We start from the raw sequence: 21,817 nt of genomic DNA, 5'->3' as shown, positions 1-21,817 counted from the left end.
AAACTGACATGAATAAAATAAAACTTACTCCTTAGATAGGCCGAATTCCAAAAAAATGATACAAACAAAAACAGCAGGCCAGGGTCATGGCTGCCATTACCGATAAAACAAAAAACCAAACCGGACGGAACATATTATTCCGTTATGAGAGCAGCACAAAAACGTACCCTATGAAAATCATAATTATACTACTTAATAGTTTTAAATACTATTTTGCATAATAAATATACAGAAATGAGTTTTATAGATATATGAATTTAATACTTTATGATTTTAAAGGGGTTGGACATATTAATAATTTTCAAATGCTACTTTAATGCATATTTCAATGCATAGATGTATAGAAATATATTCATTTTATGAATAATATCTTTATAATAATTGTAGCAACTTTTATTTTAGTACGAATTTAATAATGACCTGTCATAAAGTGTTATCTGACTACTTCTTCTAATTATCCATTTATCGGTAGCCTTACCGATTTGAGTTTCTCCATGCGAGATCCCCTGATTTTAATTATAGTGATAATCAATTAAATACCTGAGCAGCATGTCAGTGGCGTCAGAAGCAAATTGACTGTTCAATGTTACATTTCGTTGTAGTTTCCATGTGAACTTGGTTTTATTAAGCAACTTTGTTTTATAGATAAATTTCTAAAAGTGCAAAAAAAAAAAAAAATAACGCGATATCGACTTCTTGAGATACTCATCATTTAGTTCTCCAAATGAGATTGCAATAAAAACTAATTATTTCACGGTCTCGTTTATAGTGTATTAATTGTCGACTAATTAAACTGCTCAGGCCATCTTCGTGTATGTCTATGTTACAAATTATTGTCTGAATAATTTAAGTACGTGACTATGCATTTAAAAACAACAGCAACAAATGCTACAAATGTTCATTGTATATTTTATTTTGTTTCATTTAAGAATATCCATGAAAACCATTATTTATTATTTTCATAGGATACGTTTTCTCTTGGAGAGAACGTACCCGGGTACGTTTTCTCCAGGAGAAAACGTATCCTATAAATTGGGTACGTTTTCTCCTGGGTACGTTTTCTCCTGGGTACGTTTTCTCCAGCATTCTTATGCTATACCATCGGCGTCGGCATCGGCGTCAGGACCTGGTTAAAGTTTTTGTTGCAGGTCCTGTATCTAAGCTATTACTTGTCCTATCTTCACCAAACTTGCATGTGTGATGCATCTGGGCCTACTTATGGACTTGAAAGACTTGGATGCTGAATCCGAGTCCTAAATTCAAGATGCTGGAGGAGGTTAAGGTTGTTGGACCAGGTTTAAGTTTTTGTTGCAGGTGCCCTTTGATAGCAATATCTAAGTTACTGCAGGTCCGTACTTCACCAAACTTGCATTGATGGTGCGTCTTATGATATTGATGCACAAGACAGGCTTGAGTGCTGAATCTCAGCTATAGGTTTCGGATGCTGGAGGAGGTTAAGGTTGTTGGACCAGGTTTAGGTTTTTGTTGCAGGTGCCCTTTGATAGCAATATCTAAGTTACTGCAGGTCTGTACTTCACCAAACTTTCATGGATGGTGTGTATTATGATACTGATGCACCAGACAGGTTTGAATGCTGAATCCGAGCCATAAGTTTCAGATGTTGGATATGGTTAAGTTTTTTGGAACAGGTCACATGTTTAATTATTTTATAGATAATAGTACTTTTTCAAACTTGCATAGTTGATTAAACTGTAGTATGAATTAATCACAGAGGAAGCTTCAGATGCAGAGCTTGATCTCCATTATCAAGGATGCTAAAAAATATATCTTAGTTATTACAGGTCCGAACTTCACCAAACTTGAATGGATGGTGTGTCTTATAATACAGATGCACCTGACAGGCATTGATGTTGAATCTGAGCCATAGGTTGCGGATGCTGGAGCAGGTTAAGGTTTTAATTGCTAGTGCCCTCTAATGATGATATCTTTATTATTTCTGGTCTTAACTTCACCAAACTTGCATGGAGATGCATCTTATGTATACTGATGCACCTGACAGGCTTGAATGCCGAATCTGAGCCATAGGTTTCGGATGCTGGATGAGGTTTAGTTTTTTTTTAACAGGTCACATGTTTTTTAGATGATAGCTTGCATAGTTGATTAAACTATATTATAAATGAAACGCAGAGGTTGCTTCAGATGCAGAGCCTGATCTCCATTATCAAGGATGCTAAAGAAATCTCCTACCTCACTCAAACCTGCTCGATAGATAGATGTGTTTGTTGATAAATTATGTAACATGATTCCTATGATATAGTATTGTATGGTATGAAACAATATTGTTTAATATGATACAATATTATATCATATGTAATATTGTAAAAAGTTGTATGATACGATATGATATTGTATAATTTTTTTTGATATTTTATGTTATGATATTGTATCATGATATCGTTATGTATAGTATTGTATATTATGATACAATATTGTATAATATTATATTGATTATTAATTTATTATTTAATCACATGACACTATCATATAAGATATTGCAAAATATAATATTGTATCCTATGATACCATATTGTATATTCTATAATATTGTATAATACGATTTTGTATAATATGATATTAGTTTCTGTAAATAGAATTATATCACATGAAATTGTATAATATGATACAGTTATATTATATAATATCGTATCATACGATATTGTATAATATGATATTGGTTTATAATATGATATATTATCACATCACATGAAATTGTATTGTATGATATTGTAAAATATATGATTGTATCATATGATACAATATGTATAGTATAATACATTATTATTACTTATTAGGTTAGTTACTGACTCACTACGGAAATATATTGGGTTGATCAATCTCATAGATGGCGAGGCGAAGCCGAGCCGTCTATGAGATTGATCAACCCAATATATTTCCGTAGTGAGTCAGTAACTAACCTAAGAAGTGTTTTGTTTTCCCGAGGACTATCAAGTGACATATTTATTCACAAATAGCGATGATCTACGTTAAGCCATGTATACTGGTATACAAGATGCCTAACATCTCGTCCAATTTAACTCATTTAAACTCTTCAAAATTTTCAATCTCACCTTTCAAATATTCTTTAAAAATCCTTGCTTCACCCATGTTTACTTACAATGTTTTGTTGCTATTCAATTTTAAATGTTTTCTCCCTTTCCTCTGCAGAGATTTGAGCAAATTTCGACGCTGCCATTTTGTTCTGCTCCAGACAAAACAATGTGACGTCAATATTCTAAGGGCAACTACTCTAATTTTAAATAATTTCAAAGGGCAACTACTCCAAATACTTTAAGAACTTACGGCATGCGGTTTATGTATTAAATACTATGAAATGTCGAAATGAGTAAGCGAAGCGTCGACCAATGACGGCCATATTGCCTAATATTATTTCTCACAGAACAAATATAGAGATATATGAGGCAATCACGTGCTACGTTTAAACCAATGAAAATGTGACATTTCAGTCCAAGGGAAAACAATATATAATATTTAACTTTATCACATAATATTGTAACATTTGATATAATACAATGTTGAAGTATCAAATAATATTGTATCATATGATACAATTTGATCATTTTATGTATCAAAAGTGATACAGTATCATACTATATTATACAATATAATATCATATGTTTCAATGTTATGATGTATTATGTAATATGATATTGTAATATAATACTAGTATATTGTTTTATATATTATGATATTGTATTATTTGATCAAACACAATAACGTATAACCCAATACAATGTCATATCATACGTTACAATATCATATCTCATCATTGTTTATTATGGTATTTTATTGTATTATATGACATATGTTGTAAATATGATAGGATACAATATTTAATTTTATATTATTGTATTGATTAACATATGAACCTATGATTATCATACAATTTTTTAACAGATGATATACGATATTGTGTCAAAACAGAATCCATGAATATCCAAGATCATAAAGTATGATTTTCATTTAATATGATAAAGGTGGTCTCATTAAGGTGAAGTCTCATAAGGGTGATGTCTCGTCTCGGTGAGCTTTGTAATCTGTGATTACTTATGTTTTAATGTACACATAATACACATTTTTTAAAACGACGATAAAGGGCGATTTTAACGGCGGATTTTAATTCGATTCCATAGAACATATATTGAATGACCATTTATGTATATTTTTTTATCCGGGAATAAATTGTTATAAAGTTCAGTGTCTGACAACCGAGCCCCTGTGGTCAAAATCCGCGTGTTTACAGTATATGTATATAAATGCGTGGCTGTAGGGTAAAGATACATCTGTAAAGTGCGTGATGGCGGTGTAACGTTATTTGTTTTGCCTCGGACTAGAATGTCGCGACGTCATTGGATGAAACGCGTCACGTGGCTGCCTTACAAATTTCTTTAAAAGGCAAGCATCAAAATTTATAGCGCAACATGGCGGACGTAACGTTATTTGAACTGATTTTCTACACAAACGTTTGTTTACATATCAAACTTTAGGTCCTCGACAAAACAAAACACTTATTAGGTTTGTTACTGACTGTTTAAAGAAATTTGTGGGGTCGGTAAAGTCCATAGAAGGCTCGGCTCCGCCTCGCCTTCTATGGACTTTACCGACCCCACAAATTTCTTTAAACAGTCAGTAACAAACCTAATAAGTAATAATGTGCTGAAGTGCCTGGCTTTTAAAGTTTGTACATGTATTTTTTCTTGTATAGCGAGGTTTATAACAAAATTTATAACACAACCATATGACAACAATTGACTTATTATATGCTTATGAAAACAAGAGGCCTATGGGCCACATCGCTCATCTGAACAACAATTCCTTGTAACATTATATGTCGTAGCATATGCTATTTCTATATCAAACTTTGAACCCTTTTTGGGCCTGGTATTTTTCCGTGAATTTTGGTTAGCTTTACCAAATTAGATTGTACACTATCTTAGAATGCTTGCTTAGTAATCTCACAAACTGTAGATTATTTATTTCTCATAAAGAAAATTTTTAAACATTTTTAAGGCGCATCGCTTTCAGTGATGTAGCCTCATCGTTGTCAGCCCACTTCTCTCGGCTTATATACAAGCGGCGTCATAGAACGCAAGTATCAATGCGCCAAAAAATATATAGTGCCATTCTGATTGTTACGTATTTTCAACCAGGAACATATATTCAGTATTCATTTTAAAAATGTCAACAAATCATTACAACAGATATCTCCTTTACACATTGAAAAAACATCAATGAAAGAACAAAACAAAGATTAATACGCAGATGAGATAGACTTGCAATGCGATGTACGTACGATAGGGACAGAAGACCAGTCAACCGATGAGATAATTTGCATAACAACAGTTTGTACTTCAATTTAAAAGCGGCGACGTTAATTGTTCGAATATCGAAGGTAAAAAAATGAAATAATTTCGTATATAAAATATTTATATTAAAATGAGTAAGTTGCCGTCTTCCTATAGCTAGGGACAGATTTCGTATTTTATCACTTTATAAAACGAATAAGACGATGTCCAACTGAATGAGGAAAAGCGCGCCACCTTCCCCATGTGTAGAATGGCGATATTAAACAACTTGTAGTGATGTTTTTAGCTATCTTCAATGCGATGCGCCGCTCAGGCCTTCAGGCCTTTGATTTATAATATATATTTCTATGTTAAACTTTTAACGTCTTTTTGGGCCCCAGTCTTGGTCCTGTGGTCACGCCTTTATGTATTACATTATTTAAGGATGCCTGCATAGTAATCTCACAAATTGAAGCATTGTGGTTCTTTATCAGAAGTTTTTTATGATATTTTTCTATATTCGTTAAACTTTGAACCTCGCGTCAGACCCCAATTTTTTCACTGTATAAACAAGCTTTTGAGTAGATATTGGCATTTCTGCTGCAGTGGTTCTTGAGAAGATTTTTAAAAATTTCCAACGTATTTCTATGTTAAATTTTTAACCCCGCCTGGAGGCCTAGTTTTGGTCCGATGGTTTCGATTTTTACAATTTAAAATATTCACCATAAAAACAAGCTTTGGTGTAAATATTGGCACTTCTGGTGCAATGGTTCTTCAGAGGACAATTTTTACATTTTTCCTATGTATTTCTAAATCAAAATTTGAACCCCGCCTGTGGCTCCAGTATGGTTCGAGGGTCACGATTTTTATATTTTAGAATCTTTACTATAGAAGCAATCTTTGGTGTAAATTTTGGCATTTCTTCTGTAGTGGTTCTCATGAAGATTTTTAAACATTATCTTTTCTACACGCGACTGAAGCCCCAGTTTAGGTCTGAGGGTCATGATTTTTATAATTTAGAATTTTCACTATATAAGCAAGCTTTTGTGTGAATTTTGGTATTTCTGGTTCAGTTGTTCTTGAGAAGTAGATTTTTAAGGACACACACCCTATACTCACTGTTTCTTAATTATTCCTCTTTGGAAGAGGGCTGCGCGCTTTATTTTCACAATTTAAAATCTCCTTTCCATAAGAATACTTTTTATTAAGTTTGGTTAAATTTGGCCCAGTGGTTTTAGAGAAAAAAATATACTCACTGTTTCTTAATAATCCCTCTTTGGAAGAGGGTTGCGCGCTTTATTTTCATAATTTAAAATCCCCTTTCCATAAGAAGTTTGGTTAAATTTGGCCCAGTGGTGTTAAAGAAAAAGTCAAAAATGTAAAAAGTTTACAGACAGACGGACAGACGCCGGACAACAGGTGATTAGTAAAGCTCCCTCGAACCTTTTGTTCAGGTGAGCTAAAAAACTACAGTATAATAACAGTGTTTTAGCAGTGTATAATACTGCTTAAGGATGAACCAAGCTGCCATAATAAAATATTTGCATATCCATTGTTCTTTCCCACTGTAAGCCTATACAGAGGAACTGCAATTATTTTTCTATAATCGCAATTGCTCTGTCTGTATACTATGACGTCATAAAGGATACATTAAAGTCTGAATGTTTATTTTTGATGTAATACCCAAATGTCTAGGTCTAGGCTAATACAGGGTATTTGCGAGTGGTAAAATGCAAATATAAGTAATAAACAAAGATTATTTAGTGAACACGGCATTAGGATTAGCAATTGCTTTGCTGGCATATTTTCCATGATGCGCTAGTATTGTCTGAAAACGTTGAACTGTTAACAATGGTGAAGTCTGTCTGATTAATCCGTGTCCTCATTTTGTACCATGTATTACAGTACTGCCTGACTATGAAAAAAGACAAACAATATAGACATGTTACTTCAAGTTTATTGACTTTTATCTACAGCTCGCTACATTTCCCCAAACATCATTTGTATACAGGTATGTTTTTCATGGTAAGAGTAAACAGAATAAAAATAAACATAATACTATATATATACGTTATAAATGTATTTCATCAGGTTTATTGTGTGGGTAAACACCAAAAAATCATCTCGCTTAAACTTGCGTACAATATTTCTCCAAATAAATGACATTAACTTGAGTTGTCCTATCTATCTGGTCAACAGAGATACAGAGTGTGAGAAATGTGCTTACACACCATTAACAAACACATAGGATTAACAACATGCTAAATACAAATTGAGGTCATCATGACCTACTTTCAAATTAATATATACATGAGTATATGACTTCTGGTATAATTAATGGTACATCATTTCTAAAACACAAGTTAGTTTATTTTTTCAAATAAATAGATATGTTCTAAAATAGTTTCACTATAAACTACCATAATTCTAATTGGGTCATTGTGACCTACCTTTTGAGCATAACAAGCAATATATGATGCACCAATTGTTACACAGGCACAGCTCAAACTTAATCAATTAAAAACTAACATCAACTATTAATATATTGAAATTAAAACTACATAACATTGTATAAAAAAACCCATCGAAAACTTATCAAATTCTTATCAAAAGCTTATCAGATCAATTCTTTCCAAATGATCAATCCTACCAATAAAACTGTCAGGGATAAACATCATCAAATTCATTTCTCATTTTTAAGTAAAACTTCATCTTATGAAAATTATATAAGGGGAATAACTGTTTTTTTCATCCTGACTGAAAAATACACATTTTGAGTTATTCCCCTTTGAATATAATGTTTATTACAACATACAAGATTTCTTGTGTAAAAATCAAAATTACAAAAAAAAACAATATGTGACACATTGGCTACAATTGTAATGGACATCTCCGTCCTAGCACCGAATGATACCAGAAATTTCAGGAGCTTAGATATGTAAAACATATTATATACTGACAAAATTTACACTTAGATAAAATTGACAAAAAACGTATGATAACAAATTACAGTAGAGTTCACGTACACAAAAGACAGAGTCCATTGATGATGCCTTATTCATAAAGAGTTTAGGTACACAGAGCACAGAGTCTATTGAGGATGCGTTATATATGTTGAGTTCACCTATACAGAAACAGAGTCCATCGATGACGCGTTATATATGTAGAGTTCACGCACACGGATACAGAGTCCATCGATGGTGCGTTATATATGTAGAGTTCACGCACACGGATACAGAGTCCATTGATGGCGCGTTATATATGTAGAGTTCACGCAGACATATACATTATTTGTGTGCAGATTTCATGTACACAGAACGCAGAGACCATTGATGACGCGTTATTTTTGTGCAGAGTTCACATACACAGCAACATTGTCCATTGATGACGCGTTATTTTTGTTCACCTACACAGATACAGAGTCCATTCATGAAACGTTTATGTAGAGTTCACGCACAGAACACAAAGTCCGTTGATGACTGGTAATTATTTGGCTTCTGTAACTCCATTGGAATTATGGATAATCCGGGAAGGTTTTCTACTGTCTTCCCCTGAAGGTGTTTAAAAAGCAGCTTGTCTGCAGGAAATAAAAAAAAATAATTTATAATAGTATTAAATGATTAATACCAAATACTTGGACAAGAAGGAAAGAGTGAGCAAGCTCAAACACCCCATGTTCTCCCATTACTTGACAATGCTACACATCATGAATGGCAGAGTATGCATTAAGATGGCATTCTACACCGCTTTCTGATGATGCAGTACGCAAAAAAGTAAACCTGGAAGCATGTAATTCTGGTACCGGCTGATTGCAACTGAGGGGAATTGTATGGGACCGCTCTTTTGAAAAATTTGTTAAATGAACAGAATAAATCAAAATTTTGATTAAAATTCATTATTTACATGAAAGGTGGTATGGGACACCTTCATGTTGTGTCGTATCATTTATCGAAATAAACAATACCGGTAAATCAAGTGTAATTTTATAAATAGTTTCTTTCCCATCATTGTTACCTTAAAGCGCAGTGCAGTGGGTTAGAGCGCTCACTACGGACCTGTAAGTCACGAGTTCCAGTCGGGTTTGAAAAATTTATTACATTTCCAAAATTTTCTAAGACGTATTTTTTGGTAAAATATTGTGAAAGAAAATTCTAAACCAATGAAAGTATTTCAATAGTAATGTACTTTAATTCACATCATTATTGACAGATGTTCCATACCACCTTAATTAAAGGGATGGGAGGGTGGCTTTGAATTTCTCTCAGGTTGGGATACATAAATCCTAATTATCTCCCCTTGAAAAGGGGCACGTTCCTTAATTTTCAGAACTTTGAATCTTCTTTGCCCAAGGATGCCTTGTGCCAAGTTTGGTTGAAATTGACCCAGTAGTTCTGGGGGAGATGTTGAAAATGTGAAAAGTTGACGGACAGAGGACAGACAAACAAACAGACGGACAGACGACAGACAAAATGTGATCAGAAAGGCTCACTTGAGCTTTCAGCTCAGTTAGCTAAAAATGATAAAGGGCATTACTAGCAAAACATCATCAGATCAAAACTTTCTGCAATTATGCACATATTTAATCATTTGTCTTAAACAGCAACATACTAAATTCTAATGGTTCAAAATTTGAAGACAAAACATTGTAATTAAAATTTCTTAGAAATGTGCAAATCACCACATTGTGTTCTAACTACCTACAAACAAAATCATTGCTAAATTCAACATGTTGACAAAATTCTAAGTTCAATTGGGCTAAAATTCCCAGAAAGATAAATGAATCGGAACTTCCTTAATTAGCACATCTACACGTTGTGTCCTAAATACCTTAAAAGTTTCATATATTTCATATTAAACATGATAAAATTTTCTGCACCTGTTGAATATAAGTTTTGCTTAAAATCCAGGACTGACTGAGATAGGTCGAAGTCATTATTCTCTAACAATTCCATTACATGGGGTATAATAATGGCACAATTAGCAAAACAAGATACATTTTGGAATTGATAATGATCTGACATTTACAATTTATAATTGTTCAGTTTAATATTATAGACTTCATGTGGATATTTGTTTTATAATATTCCACATTCAGAAAATAAAACTTGTATAACTTGATGTTTCTCACTCAGCAACAGACAGCCATGTTTGGATGATCACAAAGTGTGAAATAAACAGGAGTCAGTATTACAGTCCATGTGAATTATACACAGCTCAATTTCAGCTGCAGATGTTGAACAAAGTGACAAACAACATGTGCGGTTTTGAGAGCAGACTAGATTTGTACAGAAACATTTACAACCTGTCAATATCCCAGCTATCTCCATTATACGGCTGGTGTTGAGCTGGATATGGCCTCCTCATCAGGACGGGGTGTGTGTTCATCTACAACAATTAATTTATTAATCCATTCCATACATTATATGTAATGATAGAGCTACATCTACAAATTAAAACTTCAAACGGATTACCATGACACTTGGTCTATCAGATCTTGAAAGCTGGTCATACAATGAACAAAAACTAGAAGTTGTGAATACTTTTAAGTATCTTGGTATGTTATTTAACTTCAATGGAAAATTTTTACAAACACAAACATATGTAGCAGATCAAGGACGGAAAGCATTTTTTGCAATATCAAACACTGTGAAAAATTATTCTTTTAATGTTGAAACTCAATGTTCTGTATTTGATACGTATGTACATTGTATTCTTTCATATGCCTGTGAAATTTGGGGTTTCCACAAAGCACCCGATATAGAAAAGGTACATCTTAATTTTTGTAAGAGAATTCTTGGGGTCAACAAAAAAAATACAAATAATTTAGTGTATTATGAACTGGGTAGATTTCCTTTGTATATTAGAAGAAAACTACGAATTTTCAAATACTGGTTAAAAATTAAAAATACTAATAACATTATCTTGAAGGAGGCATACGAAAGCATGCTTGTCAGTAACGATAACTGGATGGTTTCCATACAAAGCGAGTTATCTAGCATGGGTCTAAAATATTTGTTTGACGAAACTTGTTCAAATCAATGTAAAACCTACAAGATAATTGAGTGTAGAATATTAGATATTTATAAACAAAGTTTGATGTCATCTTTTTCGACATCTCCGAAGAGTAGGTTATATCAACACCTTGTTGATAATTTTTGTTTGCAAACTTATCTTAGGAAACCGATTAAATATACTTCAAAAAGATTTATAAGTATTTTTCGAACTTCATCACACTCTTTAAATATTGAAAGAGGTCGACACAACAAGGTGCCAAGAAATGAAAGATTTTGCAATCATTGTAATAAAAAAGATTTAGAAGATGAGTTCCACTTTATACTCATATGTCCTTTTTACACTGAATTACGAAAGAAATATATAAAGAGTTTTTATTACAAAAAACCAAGTGTTTTTAAGTTAGCTAAACGTTTAAGTGTTAACAATACTAAGGAACTCAATAATTTAGGAAAATATTTATCTAGCGCTTCCAAAATGAGAGCGCAGCATTGTAATAATACTGCAGTTTAAGCTACTTATACATTTATGTTCATTCATATCTTAAGATATGTATATGATTATATTGTCTTAATATGTCCACTCACTTACTGCACATTGCACATTTGTATATAATTTTACATGTATAATAATTTTGTATTCCGATGAGTTGTAAAGCTAAAGGATAATGAATTGAATTGAATTGAATTGTCTATTATTTGTCTAATTAATTAAATTAAGTCAATTAACATGTAACAAAACAACTGATTACAAATACATGCGTCAGTGAGTTTTACTTTCGTTTAGTTGATGCGTTGTTGTGATGAGGTGTCCTGTATCGGGTGTCTCCATCAGTACGGGGTCTGTGTTCATCTACAGCAAGTCATTAATTAGCTGTTAATTAATTACATACAGCATATGTATTGATAGAGCTACATCTACTAATTAAAACTTTAAACTGATTACCATGACACTTTCTTTAATATTTATCTAAATAATTGAATTAAGTCAATTAACATGTCACAAAATAACTGATTACAAATACATGAGTCACTCTATATATTTCATAATTAAATACAGCAACCTGCTATTTCTATTCACTAAATACAATGACATGTAACTGTACATTTAATTAATAAAATAATGTATCTAATTTCTGTTTATTTTAGATAAACACTGAATCCCAATGACTGGTAGATACAGCTAACCCTGTAACAATGAGTTGTTTATATTGACAAACAATCACACAGATAAACATGTCTTACATGTATCTTATTGACTGATAATTAACACGGACTGTGTGTCTTAGTTATCTATATCTAATTAATGTGAAGGATAATGACTCAGACTTACCTGTCAGAGCGTCCTGTCTGGTGATATACCTGTAGACACACACCTTGTTGTTGTACGGTGATCCGACCCAGAGACGGTGAGTGTTGACATCATACCTCAGGCTCCATGGTTTACCCATCTCTTGTGATTTTGTCAGTAGATGTGACAGGAACTGACCGTCCTTATTTATCATCTGTACTGTGTCGGTTTTAATATCACACACCAGGATGTGTGACAGCGCGTCAGTACAGATTCCATATGGCCATAGTCCTGATCCTGATGGATGTCCTGTGTAGGAGAAACGATGTCTTCCTCCACGCTCTGTCACCACTACAGCAGCAGACACAATATATATAGAGTTAGAAACCACGACATTCCCATTGTTGTTCTCTGTTATATAGAGAGGTTTACTATACAGTCCCCGTCCTGTGTTGTCGTACTGTATGGTTTGTGTGAGTTGTCCACTCTGGTTGTACCGGGTTACCTTGCCTGTCTCTGTATAATTGTTATACATGTACATCCCGACCAGTAGATCCCCAGTGGACGGGGACCAGTACACACACTGTGGTTCCCATGTAGAGTCTGTTCTCTCTATAAATGTGGTGGTTGTTTTCATATTCTTTGACAGTTTGTTGATGTTACGTCTCCTATCTAAATAAATCAGTTCACTCTCACTGTTCACTGTGTGTAATCCATATAAACCACTACCTGAATCCTCCACACAATGTAGAGGGACACCTGTTGTGTCTGTCAAGATGAGATTGTCTCCATCACTGACCCAGACCCGGTCTGATGTCACACAGGAAATGTGATCACAATAATCAACACCTGTCAGTGTGAGAGATTGATGGAGCTCAGCACCAGACGTCAGTTTCAGCAGACACTGGTTTCCAACGCGTCGTTTTACTCTCTCTGTGATTTGGATTGCACTCAGTGACTCCATCACATCCTCCTTGTTGAGTGACTCAGTCATGGAGAGCTGGCTGGTGTGGAGTGTAAGATGTATCTGGGGGAGGGCTGTCTTTGTGAAGGAGAGGAATTGTGGCGCACTGAATGTGAATGCTGGCTGTACATATCTGTGTTCATATCTCCTTAGTCTGACAATATGTCTGATCATTTTTATCTTTTGTTTTTTACATCTGTGTTTGAAATCAAAGTAACAAAACACATTGTTCAATAGATCATATACCACTTTGTCAATGAGATTTTTCAGTCTCTGGGCCTTTGTTAACATCTCTGATTGAAGGGGGGAGAATTCTGTGTGACAGGTTTTGACATCAGCTTTGATTCCTGTCAGGAGAACAGGTCTGTAAAAGAGAGCCTCACTTCTGATGGTGTGAATGGTTCCTCTGTGTTGTTGTTGCTTTGTTTTATAGGCTGTTTTAACATCTATCTGAGTGTGTTTTCTATATGTTTGGCAATTATTACAGGCAGGAACTTGACAAGGTTCACAGTACTCTGTATAAACATGGCTAGGATGTCTCACACAGATCTCTTGTGTTGGGATGTAGTTGATTTTATCACGGTATGACACAACACCATGGTCTATTGTTTGGAGATCTTTTACATGGTTCTCTTTACACTGGGGACACAGATCACATGGACACGATACACAATAGTACGCTGTGTCCCCCGGACACTTAGAACACAGATGTACTTTGTATTGGGAGCTTGCTGTGTCCATGATGTGGGCGGTCTGGGTCATAACCTGTTCAATGAAAATAACCAGTTTTAGAATTATTATTGTTTTATAGTTTCAATGTAAAATTACATAAGAAATATTTTAGTTTAAAGCAGATTTTTTTTATTAAAGAAATTGTATATTTCCCCTACTTAGATAATTGAAGGTCCATTTTTCTGGTTCTGATTATAGAGACACTCAACCAGTAGAAAAATACAACGTAAAAATGCTGAGCGAGAAAGAGGTGCTCTCTCTCTCTCTCTCTCTCTCTTTTTATTCCTACATTTCTTTCTCTCTGTTTCTCTCTCTTGGATGTGTACATAATTGAGAAAGTGTACTATATGATTATCTAGCAAAGAAAGTCAGAGAGAGAAAAAAAAATAAGATGTAGAGTACACGTCTCAATTTCGTTCAATTCAATTACCGGGTATATACTGTCTCAATTTACCTAACATGTATTTCTGTTCTTTTTATTTCTTTCTCTCAATCTGTTTTTCATAATTTTAATACTTAACGTGCACTATTGCTCTCTCTCTCTTTCTCTCTTGCTCTCTCTCTCTCTCTCTATCATGTACAATTGTTCTATAGATCTTATTCCTCCTTTCTCTCAGATTTTTTTTCTAACACATGCTTTTTCTCTATCTCCTCGGATTTCTCTTCTAAACGTGTATTTTTGCTCTCTATTTCTGTGTTTCAGACAAACTCCATTAAACATGTACATGTACTAAATATATCTTACTCTCAAAGATGTAATCTCTCTCTTTCACTCACACTCTCTCTCTCTGACCCACTCTTATGAACATGTGAATTATACTATAATTGTAATCTCTTTCTCTCTCATTATTACTATTTCTTTCACTATCTCATAATTTTACTGTTCAGTATGTACTTATCTCTCATTCTTTCTCAAAGTCCCTGTCTCTTATAATGTCCTGATTAATATGTTCTCTTGCTTTCCATCTGTTCTCTCTATCCCTCACACTTTCACTGCCAAACCTCTCTCTCTCTCTCTCTCTCTCTCTCTCTCTCTCTCTCTCTCTCTCTCTCTCTCTCTCTCTCTCTCTCTCTCTCTCTCTCCTTACTCTATTACATGTAAATAGGCCGAAGAAAAAAAAATTGTTTGTTTCTGCTTTCCCGGCTGACCCTAGCTTTTAACCCCCCCCCCCCCCCCCCCCCGACTCAAAACTTTTTTCTTAAGACCAACTTAATAGTCAGGAATGATATCAAAAGTATTTCTCATTTTATACCATTCAGCAGTGTCAGTATCTAACCAGCATGTATGGATACTGCAATATTAAAGGGAAAAAAAATTCCGACCGACCGACCCTACTTTTTTTCAGCATAAAAGTGGAAACAAACTATTTCTTTTGTTATTCTCTCTGAAATGTACTCTCTCTCTCTTCTAACATGTAATCTTGCTTTCTGTCACCCCTCTCTTCTCTCTGTTTCTCTCTCTCTTTCAGATGAACTCAGCTAAACTTGGTTACTTACTCTCTCATTCTTTTGTGTCCCTCATCGTGTCTCTGTCTCTGTTTCTCTCTCTCTCTCTCTCTCTCTTAGATGAACTCAGCTAAACTTGGTTGCTTACTCTCTCATTCTTGTTTGTCCCTCATCTTTCACTCATTATTGCTCTGTATAACATGTTTGTTACATCACAGACTTTCTCTGCTGACAGGTTTACCCTGATTTCTCTTATAAACATGTTATGTACATGTAATATTACTCTTTTAATCTTATTCCCCCTCTTCTCTCTTAAATGTGTTCTGCTTAAAGCAATATGAGCTGTATTTTTTTAGAATTTTATTTTACTGCAAAAAGCTGTTAGTATGATAAGTCTGCTCATAACTTAAACTTTTATGATAAATAAGGTATAAAAAAATCATTAATTTTTGTCAGAGGAAAGATTTCTCTTCTAAGGAATAAATACCAAATGATTTTTTGTGCAGGACGACAATAAATCAATTAATGCTTCATTTACAACTTCTTTCACACAAAAATATGGCTAAAAGATATTAAGCCATAAACCATGATATTTTCGTCATTTTTTGTAGATAAATTCAACATGAAAATTGCAGCTCATATTGCTTTAACAAGTAACCATGCTCTCGCTCTCTCTCTCTCTCTCTCTCTCTCTCTCTCTCTCTCTCTCTCTCTCTCTCTCTCTCTCTAATTTACTCTGCTAAAGATATACAATATTTATCTTACTCCTCTAAGATATTTACTCTCTCTAAAACTCACTTCTAATTTTCTTTCATCCTCTCCTATCTCTCTTTTTTCTCTCTTTCCCTGTTTTTCTCTCTTTCTCTCATTCTTATTCCCTCTCTCTCAGACTTTCCACCCACCACGCATAATTCACAACCTTTCACCTCGCATGTTTTATCATTAAAACACGGCGATAAAGCTCTACCATTCGTTCAACTGTATTTGAAATCATGTGCGTGATGAGTTTTCATGCATACATGAACTCGAATAGGTTGTGAGTCCCGTGATCAGGTAATATAAATAGTAGAACCATGCGGTGACGTGGCGCGCTAGGCTTGCTCGTTAGTTGTATGTGTTTTAAATAAGGTAAACTGGCAGATAGAATGGAATGCAGTGATATAGGACTATCGAACGATGAGAAAGTTTCATTATTTTACTTCCTTACTAAAGAAAGCGATAGAAAAACAGAGTTGTTTAATTATAAAAACATAACGGGGCTTACTCAGAAACTTGCAAAAAAAACCCCACCACGGTGAGCAGTGCTGCGCATGTGGCCGAGACCGGACCAGCATTTGAATTTAAGCACGAGGGTCGAGGTCCCAAAAGTTGGCTAAATTTGAAGAACTGTTTCAGGAGGGAAATTAAGCGAAGGCCGCGCTCGTTATTGACGAGGAGAAAGCCGTTTACAACAAAGAAACAAAGTCCTTAAATTTCCTTACCTGGTAAAAGTCACTCAAACTAACAGTAAAGTATTTAGTAATAAAAGATATTATGATATATAAACTGTGCGTATGTCAAATAAGCGAAAATTGAGGATAAACAAATGAATAAAAATTCAATTCAGTAAGTACATATGTAACATCAAAAACCCCTGCGAGATTCGAACTCGGAAAGTACGGATCACAAGCCCGACACTTCACTCGGCTAGTAAGTTATATGTGTTTTCCATTAAATTATTTTTATAAAACAAAGTGTCCTTTCGATCAGAGGTCAGACATTGTGTAATGATGTGTTACTAGTTTTCCACCTTAAAATTGCTGACTGGGACACACTACACGGATATTTGGACGTCCCGCTGAAAGACGGTACTGAAGATGCTGCTAAGCTTCGTTACGCTGTGGGTCGTGCTGCAAGGAAAAACGCTTACAGAAGTTGACCGGACTACAGGCGCAGGGGCGGTTTTGCACCCAGTGACTTTTTTCGTGGCTTTAGCCAGTTGTATAGCTCTAACGACAAATTCAGCAATGGAACCTCCAAAGTCGGACCCACGGGATTTCGATCACATGGTTAGGGAATGTTCCTATCTTAAAGGACAACCAACCCAACCCTGTCATCACTTAATACTAGTGGAGTCCAAAAACACTGTAAATGGCCAAGTAAAGAATATGTTTGAACTGCATGAAAAAAAATGAATAAAAAGAAAAAATGTTAAAGTTATCAGCGTTAAATAAAAGCTAAACAAAATATCTGTAATGCTAATAGTTTCATTTTGAATGTCATAAAATTTGGGAAGAAAAAATGTTAAAGTTATCAGCGTTAAATTAAAGCTAAAGAAAATATTTGTAATGCTAATAGTTTCATTTTGAATGTCATAACATTTGGGTATACAATTCCTTTAAAAGAGTTTCCAACGAGAATTAATTGAGTATTAATTGAAAATCAAAGTACTGAAGTACTGATGGAGTTGATTTTATCAATTATCATTTATTCAAAATCAACGATATGTGATTTTGCCTGGCAAGTAGTATCAGTAATCGAAATATTTCTGAGAAATTGTATGGATTCAGGCAAGATTGAACTCTTGTCTTGTTCAACCAAACGCTCGCCTGTCTCTGTTTATCTCCGCAAGAGAGACTGTTTTGTCGGATATTACGGGAGACAGCCAAGCCTCTGTTTGAACGAGACTACATTGAACTCAAGCGTAGGAATATATACGACTTTAAAAAATAACACTGTTTGTACAATTTAAAATCTTATAATTTTCATGGTATTAATATATAAGTTTTCTTGAAAAACAATGCTTCAGAATACATAGCATCGAATTTATCGATTATTTTCAAGAACTAAGTGTTGTCAGCGGTATTGATTTGTGCTTAGGTCCAAACACTGTTTCACTTTCGCTTTGCCCCAATAAGTGTATAGGAGAGTTGATTAAAATCAACTCCAAAAAAATGATCATTAAAAATGCAGAATTTGTTGATAACGCTGTTTTAGATCTTCTTGATAATGGGTGTATAAATATATCATAAGGTTTAATAAGCCACCATCAAAAATTCTGTTTTCTGATCTTAGTGATTTTGCAGGCATAGGCTAATCTTTTGAACAAAATGCAAATATTGTACATCATGTGTGGAGTGGCATTAATTTATTGCACGGCGATATCACAGTCGTAAAACGTATTGAGCAATTATATCATTCTAAATTAATAACAAAGGAATTAAAATTGTGATCAAGAAAATGTTGGCACCTTAAACCTCACCTACAGCCCTCATGACAAGCGTGGTTCATTAAGTGAATTGAATTTTAGATCCCCCTTATAGTTTTACATGCCCCTTACAGATATAAAACAGGTGAATGAATAGTATATAACTAACATTCAAAGATATACATGATCTGTACTCAAGGCAGAAGAAGAGAGAGAGGCGCCTTGCAAGCAAGTTGAACGAGGACGGCTGGACGAGGCGGCGCCTAGACAATTCGTACCTCGTACCTAGTGTCACCAGGACCACTATCACCTATCATTTTTAGACACATAAATACGAGTGTTCATTTTGTATTGGGGGTACCATGTTATATATTATACCCTAATTTCTGTACGTAAATATAATATGGTACGTATAGCAAAACACAAATGTATCAATTGCAATAAGTGAGAATGTGGTGCTTTGTTAATAATTAAATAAAGTGCACGTGTAACAGTTCGCTCTTTTCTCGAGGTCAATCTGTGGAGTGACACGACAAAAAGGAAAGGAAAATAGACCCACAATTCAAAGCCGTCGTCACGTGATGTAGTGGTGTTCCCCATATTTTTAAATGGAAGATGATTATGGTATATTTGTAACATATCACTCATTATTCTGAGTAAGCGCCCGTAAACTGATTCATGAGATATCGCATTATACACATGAATTTATAATGGTTTTCTCTTTCGTTTACTAATATACCAACACATTGATACACTTAACCCCCCAACCCCTCCTAAAAATGAGAAAAGCAACAAAAACAAAACGAAACAAAACAGAAACAAATAAACAAATCTTAAGAGAAGATTATTACGACCAAATCAAATCAATTCATGGATACGTGCCTTTTTATGCTGATAGATTGCATTGAGGTGCATAAATATTAACTGTGTTGCTTGGTTGAATCTTTGTGCTTATCCGTTTCTTATGCTATAAATATTGATTATCTTCCGTATTAAATTCGATTCTTTGGTTGTTATGGAAAACACATTATACTATAACAAATACCACAAATACGTTGCTGTGAACAAATGACATTTTGCTCACCATAAATAATTTACAGCAATGTTTTTTCCTATTTATAGTTATTGCATTGATTTATTTTAGTTATTACAATAATTGATGAGAGAGAGAGAGAGAGAGAGAGAGAGAGAGAGAGAGATTCAGTTTCGAAACAAAAGCCTGAAAGAAAGCAAGAATGAAAGAAAAAAGTTTACTGTACATTTATTCAGCAATTCCATAATAACAACTTTCATTTGAATTTGGAACTAAAAAAAGCATGTACTGATGTTTTTAGAGAGCCGCTTATTCAACTAAACCAGACGAGAAAACAACTTAGATCTCTTGTGTGAAGAAGCTCTTTCCTGTTTTATGGGCCGTAATAATGTTTTAGAGACACATTGTGGTAGATACAATGGATGCAGGTCGATGTTCAAATCTGACTCATCCTTCCTCATACTACATGTTACTTCCTTATTTCGCTCAGAGATTATCAAAATATTTGACAGATAAAGACAGACCATTTATACTATATATTTAGTTTCAGTTTCAAGTTTATTTTTTTAACTCACCAGTTGCTTTTAATATGTTATATTTATTATACATGTATATATTTATATTTATATTTTGTATAGCTGCCTGTGTAAATGTGCGTTTCTTTTCTTTTTTTCTTTTTTGCACAGTATTGTCTATATTGTTCTCCAAGTGCAGTGTCATTGCCGCTCTCTCTCTCTCTCTCTCTCTCTCTCTCTCTCTCTCTCTCTCTCTCTCTCTCTCTCTCTCTCTCTCTCTATCAATCAATCAATCAATCAATCAATCAATCAACCCATCCCTTTTTATAAATATCTCTTGTTTTCTTTCTACAACATACATGCAGTACCCCATTACTGATTTTTCGAAAGATAAATGGTGGGATTGGATCTTCATTGTGAGCAAGCTATTCCCTGGCCTATAGCTGCAACTGTTCCTTTATGGCATTATGATAAAATGAATATTTGAAGGAGTTTGCCAGAAGTTAAGAAAAGAAAAGAAAGAGTAACAAGTGTACGGCTTTGAAATTTAATAATATATATCATAACATATAGCACAATAATGCTATCATTGGTGCTATTTTTTTTATATTTTTTTTAAGGGAATTTGTTGTACCAATCTCCTTTTGTAATACTTCAAATATATTGCAAAAGTTAGTGCAAAATTAAATTCAGATGACACGTAAGCGCAATTTTAGCAATTTGCACAATGAAGGCATGAAATCAGACATAAGAGTAAGAAAATAAGAGTATTCATGGTATCATAACACACAAATTGTATTCTTTATCAAACCATAAAATGAATAATTATCTCAACGAGCTGAACTACTTTCTGTTCAGCAGGGGGTTTTTTGGTCGCCATTTTTGATCGAGGAAACTGAGTAATAAGAGAGGGATGAATGGCCATGCACGTACCTACTTTATAAAGTCGTGAAATATATCAACATTTTAGAATTTATTTTAGTCGATAAATACGGTTGGCAATACATGTATTCAATAAAGATTAAGGGCTACTCTAAATAAGAATATACATAAACGTGCAATAACTTATATATAAGATATATAATTTAACTTCCGTATTGATATTATATGCAGATGAAGAGTTGTGTTTCAAAATCATTAAAAAATAAATACTTTTTACTTACCGCTTTAGACTTGTTAAAGACACACTTGTTACTTGTAGAACAGAGGTAGAGGTTATTCGAGATTTTGTAGCGCAGTTAGGTCAGGGTTTTCTTTCCGTACACCAAAGTCTGTTGGTCGGAAGTTTGTATGGTCACGTGACTTTAACAAGTA

The 21,817-nt window shown here is 34.0% G+C and overlaps 1 protein-coding gene and 1 pseudogene across 1 annotated transcript in view; both read right to left on the bottom strand.

Moving 5' to 3' along the window:
• The window catches only part of LOC128171394 (talin-1-like), a 113,124-nt gene that overhangs the window by 7,060 nt on the left and 84,247 nt on the right, over positions 1-21,817 (bottom strand). The window lies entirely within an intron of this gene.
• On the bottom strand, positions 7,707-21,740 carry LOC128171452 (uncharacterized; annotated as a pseudogene).

This window comes from Crassostrea angulata, chromosome 2 (assembly GCF_025612915.1).
Source record: "Crassostrea angulata isolate pt1a10 chromosome 2, ASM2561291v2, whole genome shotgun sequence".
In the NCBI taxonomy this organism is placed as follows: domain Eukaryota; kingdom Metazoa; phylum Mollusca; class Bivalvia; order Ostreida; family Ostreidae; genus Magallana; species Magallana angulata.
This window is presented reverse-complemented; position numbering and strand designations above follow the sequence as displayed.